The 18,630-nt window shown below is 32.3% G+C and overlaps 1 long non-coding RNA gene across 1 annotated transcript in view; it reads right to left on the bottom strand.

The window, feature by feature from the left end:
• Positions 1-6,365: 6,365 nt before the first annotated feature.
• The window catches only part of LOC116421374, a 128,160-nt gene continuing 115,895 nt past the window's right edge, over positions 6,366-18,630 (bottom strand). The window contains exon 4 of the long non-coding RNA XR_004231714.1: positions 6,366-6,678. This is a non-coding gene — a long non-coding RNA (uncharacterized LOC116421374). The remainder of the gene's footprint in view (positions 6,679-18,630) is intronic.

Here is an 18,630-nt window from a genome sequence, read left to right as displayed (position 1 = left end):
CATGAACTTGAGTTTAAATCTCAGCTTTGTCAATTACTGTGACTGTGGTCGTCACTTAATTCCCTAAACCTAAGTTCCCACATCAGTAAAATGAAGGAAATAGATTAGATTTCTACAACTGCTTCTGACTCTTTATCTATTATTTTGTGATTAAATAGAAGTGTAGATCACAAGTTCCTCTCTGAAAAGTGGATAAAAGTTTTGGTTTGCTGAGTAGATTTCATTGTGTCCAAAGACTATAAGAAGTATCATGGTGCACTTATCATGTTACCTTGTAGGGTTCATGATCAAACAACTACATAGTGCTAATAGTATAGAATCATGGCAAAGATGAACAAATTTGGAAGCAGTTCCTTACTATATCTGTGAAACTTGTTTTAAAAAAAATTAAAAGTCAAGAAAACTACAATGAGACAGTTATATGAGTTGTATTATTATTCAGTCATTTTTTCCCAGTGTCATTTATTTTTCTTTATGACCTCTTTTGTTTGTTTGTTTGTTTTTCTTGGCAAAAATATTAGAGTAATGTGCCATTTTCTTCTCCAGTGAATTTTATGGTAAAGAAACTAAGGAAAATAGGATTAAATGACTTGACCAGGTTCACATAGCGGGGTAATAATCTGGGGCCAAATTCTGAATTAAGGTCTTCCTAACTCCATTCACAGCACTCTTATCTACTGAACTAGTAACTATCCACATGAGTTATAAAAACACTTGAAATTACTGCAAAATTGTTTTGAAATTTTTCTAATGTTTTGAATAATATATCTTTTAATTGTGGAGGAAATATAGAACATGAATCAAAGCTCAGGATGAGTGAATATAAATCTAACTTTCAAGAGCCAGTTGTTCTACTATGTAGTAGCAATAGTCTTAATGTGGCTAGTGATTTGTCTCCTTACTACTGAGCTGAAAGAGAACAAAAAAAAAAATCACAAATAAAATGATGATTAGAATTAGAGTCAAAAGATTAGAAGGGAAGCAATAAACTGGGGGGAAAATTTACATCCAAGGATTCTGATAAAGGCATTGTTTCTAAAATATAGAGAGAATTGACTCATATTTATTGGAATTCAAGTCATTCTCAATTGATAAATGGTCAAAGGATATAAACATGCAATTTTCAGATGAAGAAATTAAAACCATTTAAAATCATATGAAAAAATGCTCTAAATCATTATTGATCAGAGAAATGCAAATTAAGAGATTGACTAAGATGGTAGGAAAAGAATGTTGGAGAGTATGTAGGAAAAACTGGGACACTAATACATTGTTGGTGGAGTTGTGAACTGATCCAACCATTCTGGAGAACATTTTGGTACTGTGCCCAAAGGACTATCAAACTGTGCATACCTTCAATCCGGCAGTATTTTTACTAAGCCTGTATCCCAAAGAGATCATTAAAAGGGAAAAGGACACAAAAATGTTTATAGCAGCCCTTTTTGTAGTGGTAAGAAATAAGAAACTGAGTGCATGGTAACCAGTGGGAGAATAGTTGAATAAATGATGGTACATGAATGTTATGAAATATTATTGTTCTGTATGAAATGATCAGCAGGCTGATTTCAGAGAAGCCTGGAGAGAAATACATGAACTGATGCTAAATGAATTGAATAGAACTAAAAGAACACTGTTCACATCAACAGCAAGATTACACAATAATCAATTCTAACTTATGTGGCTCTTCTCAAGGTGAGGTGATTCAAACCTCATCCAATGGTATTGTGATGGAGAGAGCCATCTGCACCTAGAGAGAGGGCTGGGGGACTGAGTGTGGATCACAACATTGTATTTTCACCTTTTTATACTTGCATTTTGTTTTCTTTCTCATTTTTTTTCCTTTTATATATTATTTTTTTCTTTTGTAATCTGATAATTGTGGAAATATATTTAGAAGAACTGTACATGTTTAATGTATTGGATTATTTGCCATTTAAGGAAGAGGGTAGGAAGAAGAGAAGGAAAAATATTGGGACATAAGGTTTTGCACAAATGAAAGATGAAAATTATCTATGTGTACATTTTGAAAATAAAGTTTTAATGAAAAAAATAATTACCATTGAAAAAAAAACAAAAGAACACCCAAATTTTTTTTTTAAAAAGTTAGAGTCAAAAAATACCGATTGTATTCTCTAGGCAGTATAATTATAACAGGTTCAGATATGATGCATTTTATTTGCTGCTGCTTTGATGTGATGTCAGATTGGTGGAGAGGATAATGATGTTAATGATGACTATCTGTATGCCTGCTCTGAATTCTTTGGAGAGGAGACATATTCATCTTATCTTTAAAAGGGAAAAATTCACATGGTTCCAGAATCTATCTTGGAGGAGAACAGTGGAGAGAGAAAAGGCTTCAGGAAGTGGCAGACAATATGTCCTGATTTCCTACTTTCCTCCCTGGACATCTGGGAATTTCCTTTCAGGTGGATTTGGAAACCCTCTTATTAGAGCTGAATCACTCATATTGGAAAAGCTCATTCATTCTACCTTTCCTAACATATTCTAATGTGAAGGATTTCTCTGAAACCTATTTCTTCTCTGCTTAGCTAAACCTATTTAGCTTTCAATTTACTATTTATGATCTTTTCAGTAACTAGTATTTGGTAGGAAGCGTTCATAGTGATAAGTGTTCACTTAGAGTATAATGAATAGTACACAGAAATTAGTGACTCTCTTGCTTTTGAATGAAGAAAAAAGTTGTGCTCCAAGACAAGCAATATTTAGGGGGCAGATGAATGTCATTTTATTGTGGACACTTCCTTCTCAGAAAAGTGCAGTAGTCTTGTTAGACTTTCTGCTTCTCCCCTTTAGGATGGAGTTAAAATCTCCCTTAAAAAGGGAAAAGCAAAATTTCAAAATGTCTACAAATGCCTCCCTTTCAGTTCACATTTACTAAAACCGTGTGGATAACATATCTTACATGGTTTATATGCATTATCTGAGATTATGTTTTATAATATTTCAATGTTTGAAATACTCAAGATTTTATTAGTATGTATTTTTTCTGCTTGTGAACAATTGCTATCCTTCTATTACTTAATAAATAGCTTTCAAGAATTTCAGCATTTCACAAAAGCCTGGAAAGACTTAGATGAACTGATACTAAGTGAAGTGAGCAAAACCAAAAGATCAGCATACACAGGAACAATAGTTTTATGTGATGATCAACTGTGATGGACTTGGCTCTTCTCAACAATGCAGTGATTCAAGGCATTTCCAGCAGACTTGCGATGGAAAATGCCATCCACATCCAGCAAGAGATATATGGAGACCAAATGTAGATCGAAGGATAGTATTTTCACCTTTTTTGTTTTTCTTTCTCAAGTTTTTTTTTCCACTTTTGGTTTGATTATTTTTTTACACAACCTGACAAATATGGAAACATATTTAAAAGGTCTGCAAATATTTAACCTATATCAGATTGCTTGCTGTCTTGGGGAATAAGGAGGTAAGAAAAGGAGGAAGAAAAATTTGGAAGACAAAGAAAACTATCTTTACATGTGTAAGGGAAAAAAATTTCAGCAACCAAAATATATCTATATACAAAATATATGCAAATAGTGATGATGCTGTGTCTTCAGACTCCTGACACCCAAAAGCAGATGAAGGATGGAACACTTCAGGCTTGAGGGATAACAGCATGCTTTTCCTAACATGTATTATGACTGCATTTATGAACTTCTTTGTGATTACCTAAATTCAGATAAATAAATGAAGTTAATGAAAGAATTAAGAAATAAATAAATAAAATATATGCAAAGAGGATACAGAGTAATTTTTTCAGTCATGGCACTAGAAACTGGGGGATGTAAGGAAAGGGAGATCAAGAGAGGCTTCATGAAGCAAGTTCTACTTGATGCAAGTAGTGAAGAAATGTTGATTTAGGAGAACTCAGCTGATAATTTCACTACTTATATTTCTTTTATTATATTCATTCATTTATTATATTTATTTTTCTGGTTCCTTAACATCAACATGTCTACATACAGTTTCTTTCTAGTCCTAAACCACCACCCAATTTGATTCTTTTTCTCATTCTCTTTCTCTTTCCTCTTCTCTGTTTCCCTTATATACATGCAGAATTACATAATTCTAATCATTTTCAAAAAGATACTATCTACTTATGTATATTTAATAATGACAATTATAAGACATGGTCTCCAGTGCTAGAGAATGGTCACAAACCAGTCACAAACTGTATACAAATTAGTTAAGGAGTCCTTCCTTATTTTTTCTTACCCCCAAATATACAATATTGACCCTATGGATAGTAATGGTTCTTTATGACCTAAAAAAAGGAAGTTATACTTTAGATTTAAAAGGGAAATACAAAAATAATTGCAATACTATATTAAAAGTTCTTTATTCAAGAAAAAGGTGTTAAATTCATTTTATTTACAGACAAATTAAGATTTCTAAGTTCATTATTCAGGTCAGAACTTTTGTAATCTTTAAAAATTTTTGATTGTCTTGTACTGAACTACTTAAGACACAATGGGGCATGTATACTTCCATTTACTTCTTGTATGTGGTATTAATCCATGTTTACTGATGATCTATGTATTTTGATCATAGTAGGCTCTCTAATATTTTGTCTATGCAATTATATTCATTCTGCCTTTAGACAGAATAAATAATCTTTCTATTTCAATAGTCTATGATTTACTATGTAGGCATTCCCACAACAACTACACTAAACAACCTCTAACTATCTTTTCACTATATACAAATATTATTTATGTTATTACATATAATTTTCTGTAGAACAACTAACAATAACATATTTTTGTTATTTTACTCTCACAGACTTACCTCTATTATTTTTATTTTCTTATTAGTCTATTTTAAACTTCAAACAATGCAAAAGTATCATTAATTAATGTGTATATGTAAAATGTCAAGCCATCTAAATTCATAAAATAAAATGAATTGATTTACAAAAAAATAGTAACTCAACAATTGGAGGAAGCCTTATTATTACTTTCTCAGATCTAGACAATATTCATAGAGAAATAAACAGATAAACACAGCAAACATTTAATAAATATATTTTTATTAATTCATTCAACTGAACAAAGTGTTAACAAATTTGAGGTAAAGTTATTTTTATCTGTTTTGATCTTATTATACATTCTTTATTTGTTCTATATTTCTTCTATTTCTCTTATGAGAATAGATTTCTAGAGTATCATATTTACATCTTCCATTACATTTTGATGTTATTATATTTAGGAATGTAATTCTACTCTGTATTTTTTTTTACTATGCCTAATTCCTGGAAATATGAATTTTAAAAGGAAGCTGAATAGAAGAAAAAAAAAACTCTACATATTTTTCAGCATCACAGAGTACCTTTATAAGGCCAGTTCATCCGCTAGGGCATAAAGAAATTACAAATAAAGCTGAAAATAGGACATATTATACATATTGCTTATAGACTATGATACAAAAAAAATCATTAATACTGAGAACAAAATCTTAATTAACACAAATGAACAATTAATAATTACATCCTGAATTATGAATATGTTAGAGAAAAATAATCATAGAAAAATAATAATTATACAAGGATATTTATCAGTATTTTTTTATTTTAAAAGATTTTGTTTTATTTATTTTAATGTTCATTTTATGAAGTGTTGATTTTCTATTTTTTTCTTCCAATCTCTTTCCCACCCATTAAGAAGGCAATTTGAATTTCCTATTCACAATTCCAACAGGGTTTGGCTCACTTTTGTATTTATTTCCTCATTGGTAAATAAATAGCTTGGCAATTAGGAAGCATTTAGCAAATGTCATTCATTCATTTATTCATTCTTCAAATATCTTTTATAACCTACCAAAAAACAACCAACACTACAGAATCCATTGTATCCCATCTGTTATTTCTTTATTCTTTTTAGTCCTCTTTTTAAAATCTTCATTTCAACATCTGTAATGTGATAAAGCTACAGAATGAGACATGGTCAATGTGTGGATTTAGTTTTATTGAAAAAAAATTGTTTTTGCAAGAGAAGAATTTTATCTAGAAGTGATGATTAATGAATAGTAATGTGCAAAAAGATAAAATTAATAAAATATTTTCTTAATTCACAGAAGAAAACAAAAAAGAAACACAAAATCAAATAATTTTATTATGTCATTAAAATGCATTATATTAATTGTATCACATATTTTATGTTATGTCATGTCATATCTGATTATATTATATCATATTCTTTTAAAAATCTTTTTGGCCTCAGACACTTAACACCTCCTAGCTGTATGACTCTGGGCAAGTCATTTAACCCCAATTGCCTCAGCAAAATAAATAAATAAAAATCTTTCAAAATTGTAATGATGAAAATACAAGGTATCTTATTCAATTCTCTATTGTTTTTCTTGGCACATAGAAATATTTGTGCTTGTGGATTATTATTAGATTCACAAAAAAGAAAAAAAACACACATGTGGTATATTACCTTTTCATATTCTTTGAATTTTGATGAAACAATCTTAACAAAAACAATTAACCCAGTCTCCTGAATCTTAGGCCACAGTAATAAACCCACTCAAGCAAGCCCTTCATGGATCTATGCAAGGATGAGAAAATTTGGCTTACCTTCTGCAATAGCAGTAGATGGAAGTTTCCCACCCCTACATCCACTACATCTCCTGGGGACACATTTCTATACCCTACAGATCAGGAAACAGAGAATTACACAAAAAATATGATATATTTATATAATAATTTTCATTCAAATGGATTAAAACCTATTCATGGAATTTTCACAGATTTTTCACAGCATTCTTTTTTTTCTGAAATAGCACACAAAAGCACACACATTTTTTACCACTTTTCTGCAAGAGAAGTAGTCTTTAACAATTAATCTCTCCCTTTCTCCCAGTATCCCCAAAAGTGTTACATAAAGGCAGGGAAAATGGTGAGATTCATCAACTTGGCCAACCTTTAATTTCACAAGATGGAATGAAAGAACCAAAAAAGAAAGTCAGTCTTCCTGATTCGAGGTTTCCTTCTTGATCTTCTGGCTACTTTATCTCTACTGAAACCCATCAGGGATAAAACTTTTAAATGGTATTCAATGTGAGAGTCTCCATTTCCACATGGGGAAAAAGACTAGTATTGTTTGATCTTTTTTTTTTTTTTTTTTTTTTTTTTTGGAGTTCTTGCCCTTTTTAGGATACAAGACTTTCCTTCCCCTTATTGTAGAAGAATATATTTTACTCCATTCCTCCTCCCAATCATGCAAATCATAGTTAATGTACATATGTTTTATTTTCTTTCTTATCTATTCACAAGAGTATCTTTGGCTTAGAAAAACTATAGTTTATTCATTTTAATTTTTCAGGTTTATCTCCAAAGGATTTTTCAATCAGTCAAATTGTTGAATATCCATGTACAGTTACATATTGTTTATCATTATTTGTCCACTTCTTCATCTCTATCATTTGTTCTTTTATTCTGTGTATCCATGCATTACATTGACATAGGCACATTGATGTTCCACTTGTGAGAATTATTCCATCATGTTCAGTTATTTCCACTTAATTGCTACTGCCATTGTTTAGGCAGTTAACCTTGTTACAACACAATTGAGAAAATCACAGAACAACAATTTGATTAATTTTGATTGTTGATTGAGATAGCTTGTCTAATTGGAGACCGCCCACATTATTGGCTTTCAGACTGATGCTGAGCAAACCAAATGTCTTCAAACTCCAACAATTAACCTGGAATTTAGAATGTTCAGTCTTTGAATTTTCTGAGTAACTGACTCTTTTTAAGCCAGGAACAATGCTAAATATTGTCCAATCAATTGTAATAGGTATTTGTGGCTCCTAGTGCTTTTCTTTAGATTAGAGGTTTGAGATATGTCATTTTGATGTCAAAGAATCACAGAATTTCAAAGTTTGAAAGAACCTAAGAAGCCATTTCTTCCAGTCAACATCCAAATAAGAGTTTCCTTCAATACAATTCATTGGACCATAGAATTATAGTTTTTAAGCCTGAAGAGACATGAGAGGTGATATAGTCTAATCCTTTCATTTTATAGATGAAAAAGTTACAATTTCCCCAAACTCTCTCAGGTTGTACATAGAAGAACCAAAATTAAAAACTTTAGTCCTGTGATTTTAAATTTAGAATTATTTTGTTACATCCTGCTTTACCTCTTAGTTGGTAATAATAACCTATATATATATATATTTTTTTTTTTTCCTTTTAGAATCCTAAAATGTCATAAAGATAATGTAACTTGTTTAGGTCTCTTGCTAAGCTTTCTAAAAGTTTTTATTCAACATTTTTCTTCTTACTGGCTTATGTGGAAATACAGATCATAATCATTATCATTCTCATCCACAAGATTTTTACAAATGAATTTATATTGCAAACTGAGATTTCCCTTAGCCATCATATATATTTTCTCTTTGGCAAAGAGATGGTTTTTAGGTTCTTTCATTCTCCTTTATATGGTGACTGATTTATATAAGGAAATCTATTGTAGGAAGTGAAAGTCTACATCCATATCTGTTCTTGTATCCATTTTCCATTTTTAAATACAATTCATTTAAATAGGTCAGATTTAGTTTGGTTTAGTTGCACAAAATATTCTTTTCATTTTTATTTCTTCTTCTAGTTTGTTATAATTTTCCATTTCCTGCTCACCAGTGCTCCAAACATAAATATATGATTTAAAAAAGATCCCTCGTTATTAATTATTTATCATCTATTTATTCAAATAGACATAATAGTCTTAATAGACTTTGGAGGTGATAGTATTCCCCATATTTAATGTTTCATAATGATTTTCTTTTTTATAACTCTTTTCATGAGAAAAATTTGTCAGGCATATAGATGTAAGATTTCCTTATAGTAAAAAATATTTTAGCCTCAAATTTCTGACTTTTAAAATGATTTATAATACTTTTTGTTATGTCCCAATACCTCTAGCCATCACTCTAAGAGCAGCAGTGCAAAGTGGGTGACAGATTTTCTGGCAGTGAATTGCTACAGTGAGTTTCCTCTTTAAGAGTTTTTTATACCAATTAAATGACAAGTCTGGTATCAAAACGTTCTCAAGACAACCATTGCATTACATTTTCTGATTATTAAAAGATATGTGTGTATTTAAATGGGAGAATGCTATTCAGATCTTCATCAAATGTCACAGAATTGTAATTTTGTTTTTAAATTGGAAGGCACTTTAGTTATATAACTTAATATCTATGTAAAAAGAATCCCTGCCATAATGTTCTCCCAAAGTAGAATTTTTCACATCCTTACCATTAATAAATTTAAAAATCACTTAAGTATCTACTATGTGTCACACATAATGCTAACAGCAAATATAGAGACAACAATGCAACATTTTCTATTCTCATGGAACTTTCATTTTACTAGCTTTTGCTTTCTGAAAACTAATATAATATTCAAATAAAAAAAAATAATTTGTTATCAGGCTAGATGGAAAGACTACCAAACCAGAGTGAATTTCATACAGGAAAAATAGGCATCCAAGTTTATCATGTCATCATCTTGACATTATAGATTTAGAGTTAAAAGGAAACTTGATAGCCATCTAATTCAGCAGTTGAGGAAACTGAGACTCAGAGAGGTTAATTGACTTGTCAAATAACTAATATGATTCAGAGCCAGAGCTCAAATCTAGGTCACCCGATTCCCAAAGTCAAAAGGCTTTTGACTAATTTTTAGGAAATAATTTGGTTTTGATGCTTTCTTGGTCTTCAAATTGGGTTTTAGAAGACCTGAGAATTAAGCAAATGAGAACTTACATTTGTACCTGGATTTACTATGGTTTGCTTCATGTACTCATATAAAAAAACCCAAATCCACCTGTTTGCAAATGTTTTGGTAAAGAATAAGTGGATAAATAGTTATGGGCAGTCATTTCCCAATGCAGGATCAGATTCTGCTATATCTAAAAAAATTGTTTTTTATATTTTCTTAGCACAAGGTAAGATGTTTAGCTAAGCTTTATCTTAAACACATGAGTGATTCCCAATAGGCAATAAACAATTATTTTTTAAGTGGCACCTCCCCCCCCAACAAAGAATTTAAGAATCACAATAGCTCCCTTGCCTTCAACTCCATTTCATCTTTAACATTGTCTTTAGCACCGTATCATTACCCATTAGGATAGCAAAGAATGAAAACACTGAGTCAGATACCATTCCTCCACTGGGATTTTCTTTTAAAATTCTTTATACATGCTTCCAAAATCATCAAAAAGAACTGCCCAGAAGTAATAGAACCAGAAGGTAAAGTAGGTGTTGAAAGAATTCATCAAACACTTTCTGAAAAAGACCCTAAAATACAAACTCCACGGAATATTGTGGCCACATTTCATAACTATCAGACTAAAGAAAAGATATTACAAGCAGCCAGGAAAAAATAATTCAAATACCGAGGTGCCACAATAAGGGTCACTCAAGATGTTGCCTCAACATTAAAAGATGGAAGGGCTTTGAATCTGATAATCTGAAAGGGAAAGAACTTAGAATGCAGCTAAGAACAAACTACCCAACTAAGCTGAGCATTTTTTAATGAAACAGAAGAATTCCATTTGTGTCTAAAGACAAAGCCAGAGTTAAACAAAAAATTTGATCTCCAACCATAGGACTCAAGAGAAGCAGAAAAAGGTAAAAGGAACTCTTGAGAACTGCATTTCTGTTGTGATATACAAAAAAATGTATAATTTGATTTTACTGATATAACATAAAAAAGGGAAGTGGAAATGGAAAGGGGATAGTGTCAGAAAAAGGGAAAAGGGGAGATAAAAAGAGGGAAACAACATCCCACGATGAGACAAAGGAAACCTATCAGATCTGAGGGAACTTAGAGAGGGGGAGGAACATTGTATGAATCTTAGTCTCATCAGAATTGGCTCAAAGAGAAAATAATTGACATATTTATTTTACAGAGAATCTTCTCTCACCTCATTAAAAAGTGGGAAAGGAAAATGAAAAAGGAGAAAAGAGTAATAAGGGAAGAGTACAAGAAAGGGTAAGGGATTCAAAGGGAGGAGGGAGGGATCCTAAAGAGGGAGAGCTGCGTGTCACAAGTGGGGCCCATAAGTTTAATACTAGGGAAGGATGTGAGGGGGGAAAGAAAAAGAAAAGTACAATCTGGGGATATTATGATGAAATACAGAATTAGTAATTTTAACTGTAAATATGAATGGGATGAACTCTCCTATAAAGTGGAGGCAAATAGCAGACTGGATCAAAAGTCAGAACCCTACAATATGTTGTTTACAGGAAACACATTTAAAACAGGGAGATACATACAGAGTAAAGGTAAAAGGCTGGAGCAGTATCTACTATGCTTCAGGTGAAGTCAAAAAAGCAGGGGTAGCCATCCTTATCTCAGAGCAAGCAAAAGCAAAAATTGATCTAATTAAGAGATAAGGAAGGAAACTATATCTTGCTAAAGAGTACTATAGACAATGAAGCAATATCAATATTAAACATATATGTTTGTGGTATAGCATGTAACTTCCTAAAGGAGACGTTAAGAGAGTTGCAAGAAGAAATAGATAGCAAAACTATAATAGTGGTATATCTCAATCTTGCACTTTCAGAAAAGATAAATCAAACTACAAAACAAATAAGAAAGAAATTAAAGAGGTAGATAGAATATTAGAAAATTTAGGTATGATAGATCTTTGGGGAAAACTGAATGGTGACAGAAAGGAGTATACTTTCTTCTCAGTAATTCATGGAATCTACACAAAAATTGACCATATATTAGGACAAAAATTAAATGCAAGAAGGAAAAAATAGTAAATGTTTTCTTTTCAGATCATGATGCAATAAAACTATACTCAACAAAAAGTTAAGGGTAAATAGACCAAAAAGTAATTGGAAACTAAATAATCTCATTTTAAAGAATGATTGGGTGAAACAGCAAATTATAGACACAATAATTTCACTAAAGATAATGACAACGATGAGACATCATACCAAAATTTGTGAGATGCAGCCAAAGCAGTAATAAGGGGACATTTTATATCCTTAGAGGCTTACTTGAATAAAATAGAGAAAGAGAAGATCAATGAATTGGGCTTGCAACTTAAAAGTCTAGAAAAAGATCAAATTAACCCCAATAAATTACTAAACTTGAAATTCTAAAATTAAAAGGAGAAATTAATAATATTGAAAGTAAAAAAAAACTATGGAACTAATAAATAAAACTAAGAGTTGGTTTTATGAAAAAACCAATGAAATTGACAAACTTTTGGTAAATCTGATTAGAAAAAGGAATGAGGAAAATCAAATTAGTAGTCTTAAAAATTTAAAGGGAGAACTTTCCACCAATGAAGAGGAAATTAAAGAAATAATAAGGGATTACTTTGCCCAAATTTATGCCAATAAATTTGATAGCCTAAGTGAAATGGATGACTACCTCCAAAAATGTAGACTTCCCAAATTAACAGAAGACGAAGTAAATTGCTTAAATAGTTCCATTTCAGAAAAAGAAATAGGACAAGCTATTAATCAACTCTCTATACATGCTTCCAAATGCAGAATACATACATACATAAATACACATTATACATATACACATATGTATACATATATATATAATACTTATACATATATAATTTTTCCATTGCCTTTAAATGTAAGGAAAAGAAGCAATGTCATTTGATACTTATAGAAAAAATGGTGAAAATGTTAAAACAGAAAGAAGCCAGCAAGCAGTGATGAAAATGGACAGAAGTTCAGGTATAGGGGACAACCAGTGAAAAAGCAATCGGGAAATGGAGCATATTGTGCAAGAAACAGATAAGGGGTCAGTGCCATGATTGCAGAGTATGTGGCAGTGACTAAAATAAAAAAAAGAACCAGATTATGAAGGTCCTTAAAAGCCAAATTTATATTTGAACCTGAAAATAGTAGGAAACAATTAGAGTAACTGAATTCCAGAGATTGACATGATTTGACCTAAACTTTAGAAAGACCATCTTAGATTAGGGTTGCATTTGAATAGAATTTTCACAATGGACTCGAGAAACATTAGACAAGTAGGACTTTAATAGTTGACTCTAATAGAGTTAGACTTGAGACAAGGAGATCAAAGAGAAAGCCAAAAGAAACTGATATAGGACTTGTAACATTTTCCCTCTATTTTCACATTTTCATTATTTTTCCCTAGCTACCTTGAAGTAACCTATTTACAGGTTATCTACCAACTTCAATTATGGGGAATTAGTTCCCATCTAAGCTTCCCATATTTTCTTAATTAATAATCTAATTACTGATTTTGTCTACAACACTTTGAGACTGTTCTTCATAATCTTACAGTATTCATAGTATAAACAGTGAATGTCACCACAACTTTAGTGAATTAATCAAGTTTTGGCAAATTTAGAATTAGAAGATAGTGCTGTGTATCATCTCAACCAACTATTCTTGAAGAGGAGTCAAATTAAAGTGTATCTAACTGTGCCTGATCAGACCAATAAGAGCTTAGAATGGTCTGTCACAGGTCAGGCACAAATAGTCCCTAGGAAGATTGAGGGTGAACAATTTAATTGCTCGCATTTCTTCTGAACTACATCAATTCTACTTTGCTCATAGAGTACAACACCTTCTCTGATAAGGGCACATTATGCTGGGTCCTCCTGTGCTAGTATCTTCCAAATCATGCAATCAATTCTAAAGTTCTTGAGAAAGACCTTGAAAGTGTGTTTGTATCACTTCCACCTTGTGAGTGCTTGCCTTGTGTGTGTTCTCCATAAAATAGTCTCCATAAAATAGAATGCCAAGTGTATATTTGGCATTCAAACAATGTAGCCAGCCCAATGGAGTTGTGCTCTCTGTAATAGAATTAGAATGGTTGGCAGTGTAGTTCAAAAAAGGACTTCAATGTCTGATATTTTATCATGCCAGGTGATCTTCAGAATATTCCATTTGAATTGTCTTAGGACTCTTCTTTTGACCTCACTTAGGAAACATTTCACTTCTCTAGGTTTTTGTTTCCTCATATTTGTAAAATGAAAGGGCTGGACAAAATAAATTCTAAGGACATTTCTTAATTTAAAGTATACTATTCTTCTGCACTTCTTGAAATATTCCATACAAAGATCTAAGAGTATCAGTTATAACACGAGAAAGATTGGAAGTAGAGGGGGAGTATCTTTGAACCACATAGAGTCATAGAAATTTGTCATGTATGTCTATTTCATGTTAAAACAACATGGGAAATCATATTTCCTGGTAATGATTGCTATTATTAGACTATAAAATAACTTCAGAGTGGTTTAGAAAGTTTAAAACTTGAAAAGTATTTCTTTTCTACTCTAATAGGTATCTAGTCTCTGTCCTAAGAAAGAGAGCAAAGACTCAATGACTATTCCACTTATCTTAATCTTGAATAAATAAAACCAAGGTACTCTTGACAGAATGAAAAGTTTGTAACTATCAACAGAGGTTTCAATCATTTGAATGAAATCTGTCTTTAAAGGTTTTATCTAGATTAATTAATTCATTCATTCAAGGCTATTTTTCCCTTCCCCTACTATCTTCTGCAGTAGGTTATCATTCAAAATCACCGTCTGTTAGATAATTTTGAATGTTTGAAGTTCTACTTGTTCCTATATTTATTGTCTATAAAAAAAAATTGTCTTCCAACCCCACCACCAGTTGTCCTATATCTCATCCTCCCTTTCCCCAATGAATTAAAAAATATTTTGCATGCTTATTGTTCCAACTTCCTTTCCTCTTGCTTATTTTTCATTACTCAACTATAATTGTTCTCTCCAAAAATACCAGTGATCTTTAATTACAAAGCTTGATGATGTTTCTCAACTTTCAACTTTCTTGAACCTTCAACAACGTTTTGACAATATTGACCATCCTCTCCTCTTGGATTCTTTTTTATTTTTAATGTCCATTGTTCTCCCTTTGTTCTCTGTCTACTTGTTCTTTCCTTCCTTTTCATTTTCCTTTTCTAGGTTATCATCCATAGTATTCTAATTAAATGCTCTTACCCCAAGTTTTTGTCCTGGACCCTCCTTTCCTGTTTCTCTATTCTCTTTAGTTTGGTTAATATTATCAACTTTTGATGAGTTTACATATATGAAGATAACTCCTAGATCTATATATCTACCCAAATCACATTTCTTGAACTACAGTTGTTTTCATCACCTGAATGTTGAACATTTCAATTGATTTTCTTTTACAGTTGATACAGTTTAGACTACAGAAAGTGTGATTTCAAACACCCCAACAGATATTTTTTCAAAAGCTTTGGCTGTTTGCATTGGATCTTTGGAACACTTATTTTTTTTAAATCAAGGATGATGAGATAAAGAAGGATGAACACCAAAGAAGAGTTGTGCAAAGTCTGCAGATGCTACAATAGATCCTTAAAGGATACAGCATTGAATCCAAAAACCTTTTTTTCAAAGGCTTTTACAATTTTCTTTAATACTATGCTAATTCTATTCAGACAATTCTTTCCATTTCCAAGGTTTGTAACCTTGGCATTTCCCCTCTTCACTCTCCCTTACCCCATAAATTCAATCACTTTGCTAAATTTTGTTTACTTTGCCTTTAAAACTTGTCTTGTACCTGCTTCCTTCTTTCTACTCCCACTCCACATAAGCTCATGCACTAATTTAGGCTTCATCATCGTTTGCCTGTGCTATTCATTCATTAATGCCCATTCAATATTTTTTATTTGGCATTTACTTGGTGAATGTAATAATGGCAAATGCAATATGAAATATGAAGACAAATAGACCATAGCATCTACCATTAATGAATGTAATTCATCCCCAGTATAATTGGGGAAATGCCAGAAAATCATGATAGGAGGCAGAATGTAGTGCAAGAAAAATACAGCACCCTATGGTGATTCAGAGGAAGGAAAGATCATGATTGATAAAGGAGAATGTAGAAGGCCCCCTAAAACAGACATGGGAGCAGGATGTTGAAAGACAGACAGAGTTTCAAGAGAAGAAACAGGGGGACATCATAGTGTGATTATATTTGGCATATGAACAATGGTGAAAAATATCAGGGTGTGATATATGAATTATATAAAATAATTTTTAATAGTGTAGCATGTGCATAGAGAAGTAATAGAAAATAAGAGTGGAAAGATAAGTTGGGTCCACGCCAGAGGACTTTCAATACCAGGTTACTGAGTCAATAATGAGGTATGATGAATCATTTTAATTATCTCAACAAGGAAATGAGAGTATTGCAATATATCCATCACAGATTGTGAAATAACCCTCACTTAATATAATTTTTGACTAGTACATGGAGTAATAAGGATATATATTCAGAACTGGAAGGGACCTGAAGAGGATAATGAATCCCAGTCTCTCATTTTATAGACTAGGATACAGGTGGTAATATCTGAACTTAGCTCATTCTAAGTCAAAGGCATTAATACTCTATCTCCTATACCATGTTTCTTATGAATACAACAATAGGCTATTAATTTTAGCCATTCTTTTGGTAATAGCATTGCACATAATTCATGATGTTCTGTAGCAATATGGCTTAAAAACATCAACAGTATCTCTTGGGTTACATATCCATCAATTATCAATGTTTTTCCCATGGAACATGTCCCATGTTTTTGCATCATATTGCCATACAACATCATAATTTATGTGCAATTCCATCACTAAAAGAATGTGTGAAGTTTTCTAAAAGTACCTAAGTACAGCTCTTGCTTAACTATGCTAGGGCTCTCTTCCCCTTACAAAGTGTGTCAATGAATAATGTTGTTTTCTTCCCAAAGAATACTGATTTCTTGGGTATAAAATCTAAAGTACCTTATGCATGTATAATGTTATGACTTTCAAATTACTATCATGTCACTTAATAAAGCAGGTCTCTGTATTATTTTTATGAATTGATGGACTTGGGGCAGTTCTGTAGTTTCAGTTGGTATATGATTTATTATGTCAACTAATTCTGAGGGGAAAAAATCTATAGTAGGTAAGTAGATAGATTGAAGTTTGTCCAGCAAGACTGGAGGGCATGAAAATTTATATCTATTTGTGGGGGTGGGGGGAGAATAGGCTGTACCATAGATGAAATCACTTATTTGCCAGTTTTGAATGGCTAAGATTAGGAGTTTTCCTTCCTTCCTTCCTTCTCTCCCTCCCTCCCTCTTTCCTTCCTTCCTTCCTTCCTTCCTTTCTTCCTTCCTTCCTTCCTTCCTTCCTTCCTTTCCTTCCTTCCTTCCTTCCTTTCCTTTCCTTCCTTCCTTCCTTCCTTCCTTCCTTCCTTCCTTTCCTTCCTTCCTTCCTTCCTTCCTTTCCTTCCTTCCTTCCTTCCTTCCTTCCTTCCTTCCTTCCTCCTTCCTCCTTCCTTTCCTTCCTTTCTTCCTCCCTTCCTTTCCTTCCTTTCTTCCTCCCTTCCTTTCCTTCCTTTCTTCCTCCCTTCCTTTCCTTCCTTTCTTCCTCTCTTCCTTCCTTCCTTCCTCCCTTCCTCCCTTCCTTCCTTCCTTCCTCCCTTCCTTCCTTCCTTCCTTCCCTCCTTCCTTTCTTCCTTCCTTTCTTTCTCTCTTTCTTTCATTTAATTTATAACTCATATCTGTAGGTCATCTTTGACAATGAATACCCTAAAATGGCCCAGGAATAAGTCTGTTACTTAGAAACTAGGAAACATTTCAAGCAAAGATGTTTTGTTAATAATAAAGTAAGGAGGGGGAAAGAAAGCCATTTGCTTCTTTTACAATGCTGACCCACTCTTGGTCCTGCTAGGCCTGTCTGAGCAACAGCAGAGTTCAGTGGTAATTAAAGCAACAGTGTTGTGAAAAAAGTGTGAATTACTTTTACCAGAAGACTTGGATGTTGCTACTGACTGACAAAGCACAGCAGGGGGACTCTGTTGGATATTAAAGAGTGATGGTAGTCCCCATATTGTAAGGTGGCTTTTTCAGCACAATGCAAAATTGTGACTTTTCACAAGTTGATATCTCTGGAACCATTCAAGTTATCAGCTTAAAATTTAGGGTTTTCCCCCCAACAAGGCTGTCAAACAAAACTGTGTCACTTTTCATGAGATGTAGTTCAAAAGGATTGAAAAAGACATTGTCTAAAGTGCTCCTTTTCCTCCCTTTTCCCTGTATTTTTTATTTAATCATACAATTATTTCAACTATGAAAATTGTTGAAAGCTACAAGAAAAAAAACAATTATAAAGGATTATAAGCTCAATCCTTTCTCATCAAATTATTTCAATGCCAAATGCCTAAAATTTCCACCTTTGTTATTTCAAAGGATCAAACAATGATGGTGACATCAACAACAATCCAAGGATAACTGCAACACCTCAAAATAGCCCACAGTTGAAATTGTACAATGAAAGCAAATTCTACATGTATCAGCACCAGGACCATTCTATAGTAAAAATTTATCATCCCCCTATATGGTATCACCATGAGAAATAGCCAAGGGAAGTTCTGATCTAATCTGTGGAAGCACTTTATCGGGATAAATCTTGTTAAACCAGCTGTTACATGTATAAAAATATAAGGTTACTTTCCTCCCTCTATGAAGATCAAGACTGTGTATAAATGCAAAATGTTGTTTTAACATACTTCTCCAGAAGTAGATCCTAATAATAAATTACTCAG

Source organism: Sarcophilus harrisii, chromosome 2 (genome assembly GCF_902635505.1).
Source record: "Sarcophilus harrisii chromosome 2, mSarHar1.11, whole genome shotgun sequence".
Classification (NCBI taxonomy): Eukaryota; Metazoa; Chordata; class Mammalia; order Dasyuromorphia; family Dasyuridae; genus Sarcophilus; species Sarcophilus harrisii.
This window is presented reverse-complemented; position numbering and strand designations above follow the sequence as displayed.